The sequence below is a fragment of the Aquila chrysaetos genome, chromosome 19 (assembly GCF_900496995.4).
Source record: "Aquila chrysaetos chrysaetos chromosome 19, bAquChr1.4, whole genome shotgun sequence".
NCBI classification, from domain to species: domain Eukaryota; kingdom Metazoa; phylum Chordata; class Aves; order Accipitriformes; family Accipitridae; genus Aquila; species Aquila chrysaetos.
Genome location: NC_044022.1, coordinates 9,307,780 through 9,321,211, shown reverse-complemented (window position 1 = coordinate 9,321,211; position 13,432 = coordinate 9,307,780). Strand labels below are relative to the sequence as shown.

Sequence of the window (13,432 nt, the reverse complement as noted above, 5' to 3'; positions counted from 1 at the left end):
TTCCTCAGTGTTGGTGTACAGGGAACACAATGGCAAATGAAGTTTGCAGAAGGCAGAGAATGTAACAAATTAATCTTGCACATTATATGTTGACAATATTGTTTCCAGAAGACAGGGCTATCAGCGTAGACAGTACAGTATGTGGCTGTGATTAACAAAATGTATAAGATTCATATATGTAAGATCATACAACCTCAGGTGAAATCTGTGTACAGCTCTGATTGATTGTTGCAGCCTAAAATACTACAGAATTAGGAGACGTTTGGAGACACTGAAGGGGCACAAAAAAATGCCCTCTAACTGAATTAGAGGTTTTTGCCTAAGAAATGAAATAAATAAGAAGAGATTCAAATATGCAAGCCTGAGGCTTAGGAAAAAAAAAACAGCAGCCCTTTCCTGAGCACTGTAGAGGAATGGAAAACCAAGAGGGGGTGAGTGCTCCATTGGCATCTTGTGGATAGAAAAGGAGTGGAACAGAAACAGGCAGGCTTGAAACCTTCTGTTGGAAGTTTCTGCTTTGTTGTATTTCTGTTAACAAGTGAGCCACTGAGAAAAAGCATGGTATAAATTTGAAACAGTGATGTAATTACAGTGATGTGTGAAAAGCCTGGGCAAACTAACTCAGTGTAAATGTGCTTGGGGCTAGCAGTCACCCTAATCTAAAACCTCCCTTTCAGCCTGGGGTTGCAGCAGCTACTAGAAGTGGAATGGAAAGCTCTGTAAAAACCAATCTTCCTTGGGCAACAAGGTTTATTTCTGTCTTTATATATAATCTCCTATGAAAAAGCACAAAATCACTAACGAGTAACTAATGAAAAGAAACAGCCAGCAAGATGGTCAGTAGGACCACACAGTAGGAAAGGATACCAGGTGACTTGGAGCAACTAACCCAAATTACATGTTGACACTTCAGCATGCAACAGCCTAAACTGAGGCAGGTGGTCAATCCACTGGACTTGACACTAAGTACCAGTGAATAAAGTACTACCTAAGGAGGTAAGTAGCTGTCACCTGCCCTAAGAAATCAGAGGACAACTCTAAATTAAAACTACTGTCTTTTAGGGAAAGTGTAGTTGCTGTCCCGTTTCCCTTCCTTTACTTTCCTTCTAAGTTCTCTTTTGTTAAGCTGTTTGTAAATGGGAAGTACAGTATTATTTAGGTCACTTTTTAGTAAATATTCCCTAGAAATACTGGGTCAAGATCTAGCAAAAGGCTTGCAAACATAAAAATAGAATAGAGAATGTTGTCTGTGAGCTTTCATTTTCTTAGTCTTGTAGTACAAGAGGAGGCAGACTGTGTAGCTGACAACTTGTATATTTGAAACCGTGTTGTCTTTTCATCAAAGAACAAAATAGACTGTGAAAGTCACTGTTCCAGGATGTTATTGAAGTCAAAATGCACAGCAAGAGTCTAAGAGGAAGGGCAATATTCTCTTGTCCCGAATTACTGTATTTCTGGATATTCCTGTTACTTATATAAGAGGTATTAAAAGACCAAAAAAAAATCAGCTTGAAACACAAAGTTCAAACAAGTCAGTAATTAGGATGAAATCTCCATCACCCCAATTCTGTCGAAAATATGTTTGGGTTTGTTTTGGTTTTGCATCTTCTCAGAAGCATTGGGAATTGACAACAGTTAGAGATACACAACTGGGCTATAAATGAACATAATGCAGTGTGGCAAGTTATATGCTCCAGTGAGCTCCACATTTTCTTAGAAATAAAACTAGGTTTAGCCCACAGAGAGAGCATGTCAGTGATCAAACTATACATGCCTTGAGGAAAAAAAGGGGAAGGAATCTCTAAGGTTTAATTCTGTAAAGCAAAGTTTCAAAGAGACTACTGAAGAGCAAGTAATTGCTCGAAACTCCCTCTTTCTGAAAGGTCAATTTTTAGTTCCCTTTAGGAGAATGTAAGAAATACATGTTACACAACTGTTCAGAAAATCCTTCATTACTGTAGGAAGTCAGTTCTTCTACGCAACTTAGGCTTTGGGGAAATTCATTTATGCAGAGGTCCATTTCAGGTGTTACTGTACAACTACTGGGGCTCAGAAAACCTTGTTTACAAAAGCAACAGACCATGAAAATGGTGAGTTAGATTCCTGTTTATAGGTCTGCTTAGCAATTAAATTTCTAACTTAAAATGCAATCACCAGCTGTTCAGATCCTCAAAAGTGCTACCATTCCCTGTCAAAGGGTCTGTCATGGTTCCACCCAAGATTCTTTAAAGTTCACTGTATTTGCAAAGGCTCATTTTGATATTTATTCTCCCACACATACAAAATCTGATGGCAGTAGTCCTACTATACAAATCTGTATGGAAGAAGAGAATACAGCCCTTAGTGTAACCTGCTTATCCTTCAATAGTAGCATAGTCACACTATTACTGCTAATAGTAGCAGAGCAGAATACAACATTTTTTCTTACTTGTCTTTTTCATTAGTAGTTTTATAACACTGAAACACCACATCCTGGAAAATACAGCAAGGGAGGCTGTATTGTTAAAGGGGTTTTACAAGCGAAATGAAGATACATCTGAAGTCTGCCTAGGGGCTTTTAATCCAGATATTGTGAGTAAAACCAGAAGCTGCATTGTCACCTGCACTGAGACGCAGGCGCATTCTGTGTTCGCTTCTTCATCTTGCCACATAAGAACTGCTGCTGAAATTGCTTCATCAAGACAAGAGCCTTCAGAGCAAAGCTATATAGAAGGTTCAGGCCTTCTTCAAGATGTTAGTATAAACCAGATGTCATTTGCTTCTCATCACATTTTCAAAATCCCTGGAAGAGATTTTTAATTGCTAATGTTTTTCATCAGTTTAAGATACTCAACCTGCTAATCTGTATCTTAATATATTCAGAAATCAGTTACAAAAATAACTGTAGTACCTAATGTAATCTATTACTCAGAGGCTCACTACATTCTATTGCAGTAAGTTAAAATACAGAGTAGAATTAGTCTCACAAGACTTATGAGTCTCATTAGTAGTCCTGATCATTTTAGTCAAAGGACTGCTCATATGCAGTTTAGTTTGCAGAACTGGCGATCTAAATTTTTCCAGATTCAGTGAAATCTGAACCACTGGACCGGTATTTTTCCTACACAGTAGGCAAAGCCGCTAACAAATCTGTAGGACAAGAAAGATAATTCTGCAAGTCCAGCAAAGATGGATTACAAGATACTGTTTACCCCAAATTAAGCTGGGACCATTATACTTCTTTACACAAGGTGTCAGAACTCTAGCAAAAATCTGGGAAGAGAACACAGGATTTCTCCCAGATTTATTTTTCTTGTGAAGCAGAGGAAGATGCACTTGAGACATTGATACTGCAGAGAAGGATGTGGGTAATTCTGGTTTCATATTTGGTCTGAGTGGGTGTATCTCAGCTGCCCTTTGAGGGCTGCTCCACACTCTTCCTCTAGAATAGATGCACTCTGTCAGGCATAAACCCAGCTGTGCAACATCAAGACACCTGCTAGCGCATGGGGATCTGAAAGCAAGCAAGCACACCTCAGAGGCTGGTTCACAGTACGTAGGGCTCCATTCTGGGCACCACGCTGCATCGGTATAGAGACAGGATGCCCATGGGCTGCCTGTGAGCATTTCTGCAGGTGTCACACGGGCTGCCTGAGAGGCTGACATCTGCATGAGGGACAGGCATACCTTGACACAGGTTGTGCTCCGGTGTAGAGGGGGGTGCTGTTATAACTGCTAACTTCTGTTGTACTTCTATCAAAATGTAATACACTCAAATAAAAGCATGGAACTCTGTGACCTTGTGTTTGAATTCAAGTATTTTTGCTTGGGTAAAATTTGAGCGTTTTGTAATAATACAGATGTAAAAATCCAAGTATTTTTGCTTTAGCTGTTGTGTGATGACATCTTGTCTTTCATGCAGTGAGACTAGTCTTTTGAATAAAACTATTCATAAGTTTGCAGTGCCAGAAACTTCAGTCTTTCATACACACCCTTTAAACTATTAACCCAGGATGGATAGATACAAAAAGAAACAAGTTCAGTCTAATTAATTGGATGTCCCAGCTAGCAAACGGCAAAGACACAAGCAGGTCTGCAATGACTGCAACAATGGTGGCTCAGGAAACAGCCCACACCCCCCTACCCTCCCTCGATAAACAAATGGTAAGTTCTGGAAAAGCATTTGCGTGTCCATTATGTAACTGAATAGTTCAAGTTTCTTCTACCTTAGTAAGACATCAGTCTACAGATAAAAGCTGTCAAGTGCACAAACACCAGTCCTGAAATCCCAACTGCAGGCCAGTCAGCAAGACCGGGATGTTACAAAGAAACTTTAAAAAACATTTGCTTTTAAGATTACTAGAAGAAGTATCATGCTTAATCACATAGGGCATAAACACTGGAGCTAGACATCGCTTTATTTGTCTTTGCACAGGCCTCTGCATCGTGATGGTTAGCCCAGCTCTGTGCTGGTGTAATGCAGCAGGACTCTGCTAACTTCACAGCTGTGCCAGTTTAAAACAAAGAATTTGCCCTGTTTTAAGGCTTGAGAGCTGCATGATTCAGTTCCCCTTGTTTCTATATAGAAAACAGAAGTGTATAAAAAAGTAATAGGGTAGAGCACTACCTCAGCAGTTTGGAACGACAGTGGTACTGCTATGGGTTACTAACTCCAAACTTGTGCCAGCAGTTTGGCTAAGAGCCCTAGGAGCAGTGCAAGAGAAACATACTATATGATGTATATATGCCAGCAGAGTGTTCTGCCTTGAAATAAGAGCCGACAGGCAAAGCCAGTGCAATACATTGGAAGCATTGTTTTATTGCTGCCTTACTGCTGAGATTGCTGAACAGTCACGAAAATGCCTGGCGCTGCTGCTGCACTGTTCCAGCAGGACGTGACCTGCTGTAGGAGATGTCCGCACACTGTATCTGTTTGTTGTGCAGCAGCAGCTCGTGTAAATGCTGAAGAACTGGAAATATCAGACGAGTTATCTCTATGCAACTGAGTTTTCAGCAGTTGGATTATTGCCAGCTAAACTAGCACAATTTAAAAGTAAAACAGAATATCTACACCAGTCGGAGTGTGTCAGCTGCAGTAAACCCACATAGGTCCCAGGGAAGCGGGGCAGGCCCTTGGCTCCTCACCCCAGCCCCACAGCCCGCACTGCCAGCTGGGTCCCACAGCTTTGGGTCACTTTGTTCATTTCCCATGTTTAAGGGTTCTTGACTGCACACAGCAATCTTGGATTACAAAGGAGCATAGGCTACATCTCAACTGTTTTAACTGCTGCCAAGAAAAAAGGGGACTTGGGTCAAGCCCAAGCTAGCCAAGCACAGAATTGCCAAACCAAGGCTTTCAATAAATCAGTTCCCAGAAAGTCATGAGACTGGCATTAAAAAAAAAAAAAACCACTCATGAAGCCTTAAGAATAGTTCGGAGTTCTTTTTATTTCCTTTCCTTGCTCTTATATTCAGGTTTCTCTTCAAGCCTGGGAAGAGAACTTTCTGTTTGCTTGGTTTTAGATTTCCAGTTCCTAGCTGATTACCTGATTTTGAAATGACAGAAAAGAAGGCTTTGATTACAATACTTTAAAAATTACAAAATTTAGCAGCATTGAAAACACCATTGTTCACATTCCTGATGTGATATACATGCTCCTAGGATGTCAGAGAGAAGGATCATTGTTACACTGTCAGAGGAGAAGCATAACTGATAAGCTTATTACAACCTGGACTCCCAGGGAGTCCCAAATGTGCTAGTACTTACTGGTAAGCCTCTGGCTGGTTTTGTAATCTTTTTTATATTTTTAAGACATAACAGATATGATCATTCACATGCATAAATGTTTGCAGCATCAAAACTTTGTCCTTCTCCACATGTACATGGAAGTATCTAATTTGGCCTCTTACACAACTGCTGATGTATACCTTAAGAAGCTGAGCCCCAGCATTGCTTTATACACTGATTAGCATTTTTATTTTCAGTCATATCAATTATGACTTCCAATGACTGTGAACGACAGCAACAAAATTTATTTGAAATTACAGCCTTTGACCAGAGAACATTTTGACATATATGCCTTTTATTTCTTCACCTTCTTGCCAGTTCTCCACATTTTAATTTTTATTCTAGAAATCTCTTAATTTCCTACTTCTGGATGTAAAAAATCTGATGAAAGCTTTAGGTTCCCTTCACTGCTGGTACATGCAGTATGTTCAGGGCTGTATGCAAGACGGAGCCCTAGCTTGCTATGCCTCCTGGTGGACACACAAACCTCCTGCCTTAGTACACTACCTCTGTGCATCACACTTTCCCTAAGGGTCTTATACTAAAGCCATTCTCCTGTAATTGAGCTGCTTCTCATTACAAACCAATAGGCTACCACTAAAAGTAAATGCATTCTTTCCTAGAGGGCTATACGAAGATGTATTTTTCAAAGGTAGTGAAGACCAGCATGCAGGACCTCATACATCACTCACTCCACTTGCTACTGACAGGACAGCAGGACTTGCAGCGTGTACAGCAATCAACATCCTTGCTTAACGGAGAGATTTTGCTTACACTTTCTTGCATGTGTTCTTACAAAACAATTGTAAAGACTCCTGGGAAGAGAGTAAAAATGTGTTACTGATAATTCATAACAGCATTATCCAGAGAAGAGAAGCGGGCACCAGTAGGCAACAGGAGTGGATATCAGGCTGTAATTCCTTGTCAACACAAATCTTGTGCCATCGGAAAATGGCTTTTTTTGTTTAACTGGACACTCTAATTACTGTCTTGATCAGGAATTGGGACACTAGTAGTGAAAAAGATTGCCCCAGCCCAAATTCACCAGGGAAGGTGTGGTGGATTTTGGTCCCCAACTCCTCTCCTCCAGTAACAACTCCACAACTTCAACTTCAGGGTGTTATTATATGCATGAAAATTAGGAAGGAGTTAGACCAAAGAAGAGTTCATTTTATGTTATACCAAAGGTCCCTCAAGCCCAGTATTTTGTCTCGGCAACTGTGAAAGTTGACACCTGGGAAAGAATGTGAGAATGGAGCAAGCATTGACTTACACAGAATACATTCCCATTTTCCAACAACTTGCAGATCAAGGACTTCAGACATGAGCTGGACATGGTGGTTTTGTACTTAATAGCCTGCACAGTGGATTTCCCTTCCATGACATTTTACAGTTGTATTTTGAACACACTTTAAGATCCCCTATTGATGGAGACAAATATTCACAATGGAAGTCTGGCTCTAACTCAGTGATGACAAATTCTGCTTTGTTTTGAAAATTCCACATTAAACTGTCCACGCACTTTTTCAACTTATCATAGGAAGGAGCTGTTGCTATGAAATGTTATGCATAACATGAAGTAGAAGAATTTCAGAAATTCAGAAGGGTAAGAAAAGTTTTCCTGTGGAAAAACTCACACATCTTTCTGTTAAAGAGTATCAAGACTTTCAGACAACTAACTTTAAAATCCCCTACTCAGGGATGCAAATTCTCAAACAGATTTTGCAGTCTCTTATGTATGACAGAACCATGGCTTTGAAGCAATGAATTATTTACATTTTAGCAGAATTCCATGGCAGTAATTCACCTTCCTGTCATAAGAGAGGACCCACCTCCTCAGCTTTCCCCTCTGAGTGGCTAACACCAAGCTCTGGCTTATTTCCAGAGCTCCACCTCTTTGACAAAACTCCAAACATTTCTATCTGCTTCCCGCTGTATTTCAGGTGCTATAGTGAAACCAGCAAAGACAAAGCAATTGCAAACAAAACACCCTCCTGCCCTGTTGCACTGCAGTTACTGGATCCTCACCATCAAAGTGCCAAAGTTCCCAAATTTCCCTTCAGCTGCAGAATCACTTGGCAGCGACACACACACTTTGATGGTACTCATATTACCTGCCTTTTACAGAAAGGCTTACAATCCATTTTAATTCCCCAAATAAAACCAAGCACCCCATTAATCCTTCATTGGTTGATGACCTCTCCTTAACATTTCCGCCTTCTTTCAAGCATGGGTTACTTCAGACCTCACTGCTCTCAAGTCCTATGCTCCTGGGATGAAGGTAACAACAAAGTGCCCAGCCTGTGTCTGCCACTCACTCAGCTACAGACTGAATCTCTGCCGGTTTCTGACTGGTTGGAGCTTCCTATGATCAATGACTACATTTTATTTCAGTTTGCTTAAAATTAGATCAAGGTCTGCAATACTGAACTGTGAGGGGCAGGTGGAGAGACAGACCTTGGTCATTTACACAGTCTCAGAATTAGAAAAATCAGGTTGAAGAGCTGGCATAGTTTGGAGGAACAAATATGTAGAAAATGTCCTGTGTCAGCAACTCACATGACCACTCCTGCCCCCAGTCACATGAAGGTTGCCAAGGTGAAATAACGTGACCCGCTGCTCTCCTGCCTTTTTTTAAGAGGGCTTATTTGCACTCTTCCAATCAAATTGTAGCCAGAGGACTGAACTGAAAGAGTCATGCCAAAAACCAGAGTGGGGAATCCTAGGATATCACAAATCATGCCACCTTAGAGAAGTAACTTTGGATGAGATGGTTCTGCTCCCATGCTGGTTAACAGGAGACAATCACAAAAGGAAGGCTCCACATGGACCATGGATCCTTTCCTTTCTCTGGATCTCCTTGAGTATTTCAACTGAAAGGGATAATTTGACACAACTTTGCTTCCAAGAAAATCCAGGTTAAAACACATGTTCACACAGAACTTTGGTAACGACCAGAAAAGCTAATCACATACAGAAGTCAGATTACTTGGTGGATCTGTTATTTTAAAAATCTCTTTAGAACAGCTGGATTTGCATTTTGTAAATATGCATTCACACCATGTCTCTTGTAGGTAGAAAACCAGGACTCAGAGAGATCTTCTGTAGTAACTTATAGAAATTATCTGCTGATCATTGGTATACATATGTAATGTTTCTATCATCCTGAACCTTGGAATTTTATGCCAAATAGAAGAATATGCAGTACCTTTGCTCAGCAGCATAAAACAATCGAAGCTGGGACTGCTGTTCTCCCAGAATACATCTTCTTGTTTTGCACAGGGGGTCTGTAGGCTGGTTGATGGAACCCAAATGGCTGGACACCACTTACTTTCTTCTTTTTCCTTTCCTTTTTTTTCTTTTTTCTAGGTTAGTTTTTGCATAGATCACCTGTATGAATCCACCCCAAACCTGGCTCATGAACACTAGGACAGAAAAAGGGAGGGAGAGGCAGGGAGGAGAAGGACCGTATCAGCTTCATCCCAGACTTCTATAAATTGCCATGGAACTACACTCCATGGCCTCAATGGTGAAGCTGAGGTCAGAAGACTGTGTGAACAGCTGTGTATTATCTTGCTGAAATTGTTTGCCACCTAGTGGTTTGTTAGCCTCCTAAAAATATAAACTTAAAAAATAGTAAAGAATTGGATGACATAATTATAAAAAAAAGTTTGTATTACACCTGTTCCCCAATGTGCAAGAACCTATATGAATACATGGGAAAGATGAAGCACCTCTCGCAGAGTGTTTACTATTAGAATGAACATGCCATGGAGGCAAGCAACAAAAACTTGCACACAACTAAGGTGAGATTCAGAGAGATGTTAGGTAAACACTGTTCAGAATTTTTTTCTTTTATTTCACTCTGCTACTCTTTCTTCATTAAGGTATCCTGACCTAATTTGCTCCACCATTTTCTTCAAGCTTGCCCACCCAAAAGCCTACATGATACAGAAATTTTGAAGGAATTAGGAGGGTTCTGTGTTTGGGGGTGGGGGCTATTAGGGAGCAACAAGAGTTGCCTGCTCTGCAGCAGAAGGTGTGCCGGGAGCTAAGCACAATACCAAGGTGGGTGAAAGCAGTCACCTCACCAACAAGGAGTCAGGATGCAGAGTGGCAAGCCAGGGTCAAGACTGGGTTGAGAGACAGTGCTCAGGGTCAGAGAGAGTCCAGTGGTCACCCAGCAGGGCTGCAGTGACCAGGCAGGTCCGAGGCCAAGCCAGGACGCCAAGTCAGCGAGTCCAGACCAGGGCCAGACTCGCAGAGATGCGAGACGGTGCAAATAGAGCTGCTGCATGGCTGCCCTGTAGCACAGGCAAGGGCCAGCGCAAAGCCTCAGCTTAAAAGTGGCTCTCAAGGGAAAGGAGAGGCAGGCCCTTGCTGCTAGCTTTTTTCACAACTGCTTTTATCAGTGAAGGAGCTGACCTTGGACTTTGCCAACTAAACTTCTGCAAGGGGGTAACAAGCTCAGGGCCATGACAGTCCGAGGGCTGGAACAGAGCTATGGAACATGTCCAACACGGGGTGTAGCGTTGCTACATATCAAGGTGCCGCGATTAGATCACTGGTCGGCCCGGACCAGGGAAGAGACAGATAACACACATGGTGTGAGCGCCAACTCCGTCTTTTATTGCGCAGTTAATTCCTTTTATACTAACAACGGTAGGTGGGATTACTGATATGTCATACGGAGGCGACAACTAGCCTTCTACCTTTCCGTGACATCGCGAGATCTTCCGAACACCGTACCCTACAACGGGGGTAAAGTTGGTTAATGGAAATGGCCTTCTTCATTAAAATGGTGTATGAATGAAAATCCAACACGAAAGTAGATGAAGCAAAGTTCAAACAGCTTACTGTGTTCAGTTTGGGGGAACCAGGAACTCTTGCTGTTAACGACAGCTTCATTAATGAGAAGCAACAAGGGACATCTGGGTTATTAATTGATCACAAAATTATTTGAGGCTACTAATTTGATGCGTACATGAAAAAAAAATCAAGTACAGTCTTAGGATGTATCAGGACCACACATTTCTATTAGAGACACTGTACAAGACCTGCAGTGAATGCACTAACTAGTCACCCATCTTTAACAAGGGTAAATTCAAACTAACATATGCACAAATGGCTCAGTGGGATAGTCAGGAGAATAGTAAGAGTTTCCTGTCTTATGAAAGGATACTACAACAGAGACTAAAATAAAAGCGCTGGAGGGGGCACAACAAATGATGTGTGAACATCACAAAGAACAAAAACTCTTTAAACTCATGGTCAGCACTGGCCAGGGACAAATCAGTATAAATAATCCTATATTAAGAATTATAATTTAATTAATAAATAATTAGGCCTTCTACCCTTCCAAGGAGTGAAATTTTGGGACTGTTTTATAGTGCAGTTGATACCAGCAAGAAAACTTTAAGAAACGGATAAATACTTCTATGTTCAGTTACTTGAGTTGCATGTGACAGCAAAGGTTTACATTAGAAGGTCCAGAGGATCCCTTTCAGACTTATTTCCTGCATTAACCATTAATTTATGACAAGCAGCCTTCTGGTTAAAGTCAGACTAGATTATCTGATGTAATCTTTTGGCTTTACAATATTAGAAGTCCACATAAAGTTGTAAGTTGTAAGGCAGCTATATACTGCCTTAGGAGTATGTATATATGACCGTATGCTGTAGTGACAATATTGAAATAAACTGTATTATTTGTGGCCACATTCTCTTGTGTTGCAAGAGAGTGAAACCTAATGAAAAAGAGCTCAGCGTGGGTGAGGGGATACTGAGGATCGCGCCCTCAGATTATTTATTTCAGTGACTGCTCTATGATATATTCACATGTTAACTGCATTTATATTAATATATGATTTAATAAACATATTGAGTGCATTGATTTCAGTTGTATTTAAAAAATATTACTCTATGAATGGTATATTTGAACAAACACAATTATTTTGCTAGTAATCAAAGAACAACTGAAAGCTATTCTGCCTGTATTACACAGTCGCAACCTGTGTAAAGTTACTGCAGCTTCTGTGACAGGTACAGTTTTTAAGGAAATTGCCTAGAAAAAATGGTCAGCCTCATGTCAGCTGAAATGTAGAGATACACTGTGCATCTAGATAATTGTAACACTTCTAAAATTCTACACTAAATCTAGATGGGTACAGCAGTAAATTTGTTTTTATGGAAAGAATACTGGATTGTAAAGGATAATGACATGAAACAAGTTTGGTATAACAGGATTCATACAGCGTAGGTGCTATAAAAGCTACTTTGACGTAGCAGTAATTGAAATAAAGCTTAAAAGACAAGATTCAGACTATGTAAAATCTTAAGTTGGCCATATTTGTAATGGGTAAAAGGAATCCCTCTGATGACATTGAGTCTAACTTAGAGGGTAGAAGCTATATACCTGAAGCAGAGAAAACCGGCACATTCAAGTCACTTGGTTTATGGCCAGACAGTTTGGAGGCTCTTGACGTTTCCAGCACAACCTTCTCCTCTTCTTAAAGGTCCTTAAAGAAAGAACACCAGTTTAAGTTATATAGTGTAACGTTACCTCCCTCTTCCATCTTACTCTGACGCAACAAAAGCACACTCCTAAAATCAAAAGGCATCAGAAGGTACCTCAAGATGCCAAAAGGCATCTTAGGTACCTCAAGCGCATCAGAGGTAAACAACATTTCCTCCTTTTCCCCATTTATTTCCACTCCTGTTTGAATGAATTATTTTGAAGTAAATGCTCCATTTCTTCCTCATTCACTCAGCACCCTCCAGTCTGGGTGTGGTAGACTGAAGGGGATCTACACAACCAGCTAATCAAAACTGGTAATGTGTACATTGGAGAGAGCCAAATTAAGTCTACACGTGCAGTCTGTAATTGCTCAAGAAATGTCAAAATTTCCTATTGCGCATACTGATATTTGAGCCATTCGCCACAACTGCTCACCTCCTATTAAAACCTCTGATAGCATTGCTGTCCCTTTGCTGATGCCTTGGTTTTAGAAGCTGATCCTCTGTCATAAGAAATAGTTAATGAGGAACTGGGAATTTCTCGGTGTCCTGCCTGGACAGCCCGGCGCACAGCTGAGACTCCTGAGCTGCCAGGTCCACTTCCCTGGGGCCGGACTTCTGGCACTGCCTGGAGCTAAGGAGCCCAGTCCCTCACAGGCCAGGCCTCCCAAAGGGGCATTTGGGATGTGGTGACGGCTCCTTCGGTACCACCTCCACAGCGCGTCAGGGACCCCGCCGGGGCCCGTGCAGTGCTGAGCCCTCGCCTTGGCCCGAGCCCTGACAAGAAATCCCTCACAGACCCAACCGCGCAGGGAAGCAGGACATGTCGGGCTCCGCGGGACCACCTTCCCGGCAAGACTAGCGCTAGGGCTTGGGTTTCGGAACCAGAGAGCTTTCACCGGCCTACGGTGTGGTCTGAGGGAGCAAGAGGGAAGCCGACGGCGCCGGGGCACTCCCCGCCGCCCGCCCCAGCGGCGAGCAGCGCCCTGCGCCTTTTCCGTAAGGCCCGGCCCCTTCCCTCAGCGCACCGCTGCGCGCTTTGCGTAACCCCGCTCTTCCCGTCGCGCGCTCACCGCTCGCCGCCGCCAAAAAGGGGCGGGACGTACGCCGCGTAGACGGCTGCGAGAATCGCCGCAGCCCGCGCCAGAG

The 13,432-nt window shown here is 42.0% G+C and overlaps 1 long non-coding RNA gene across 1 annotated transcript; it reads right to left on the bottom strand.

Annotated features, from left to right (window-relative positions):
• Positions 1-5,885: 5,885 nt before the first annotated feature.
• Positions 5,886-13,379, bottom strand: LOC115353463. The gene is made up of 3 exons (XR_003927584.2): positions 12,720-13,379; positions 12,183-12,285; positions 5,886-9,192 (listed from the first exon to the last, which is right to left on the bottom strand). It is a non-coding gene; the product is annotated as an uncharacterized LOC115353463 (long non-coding RNA).
• Between the last annotated feature and the right edge of the window lie 53 nt (positions 13,380-13,432).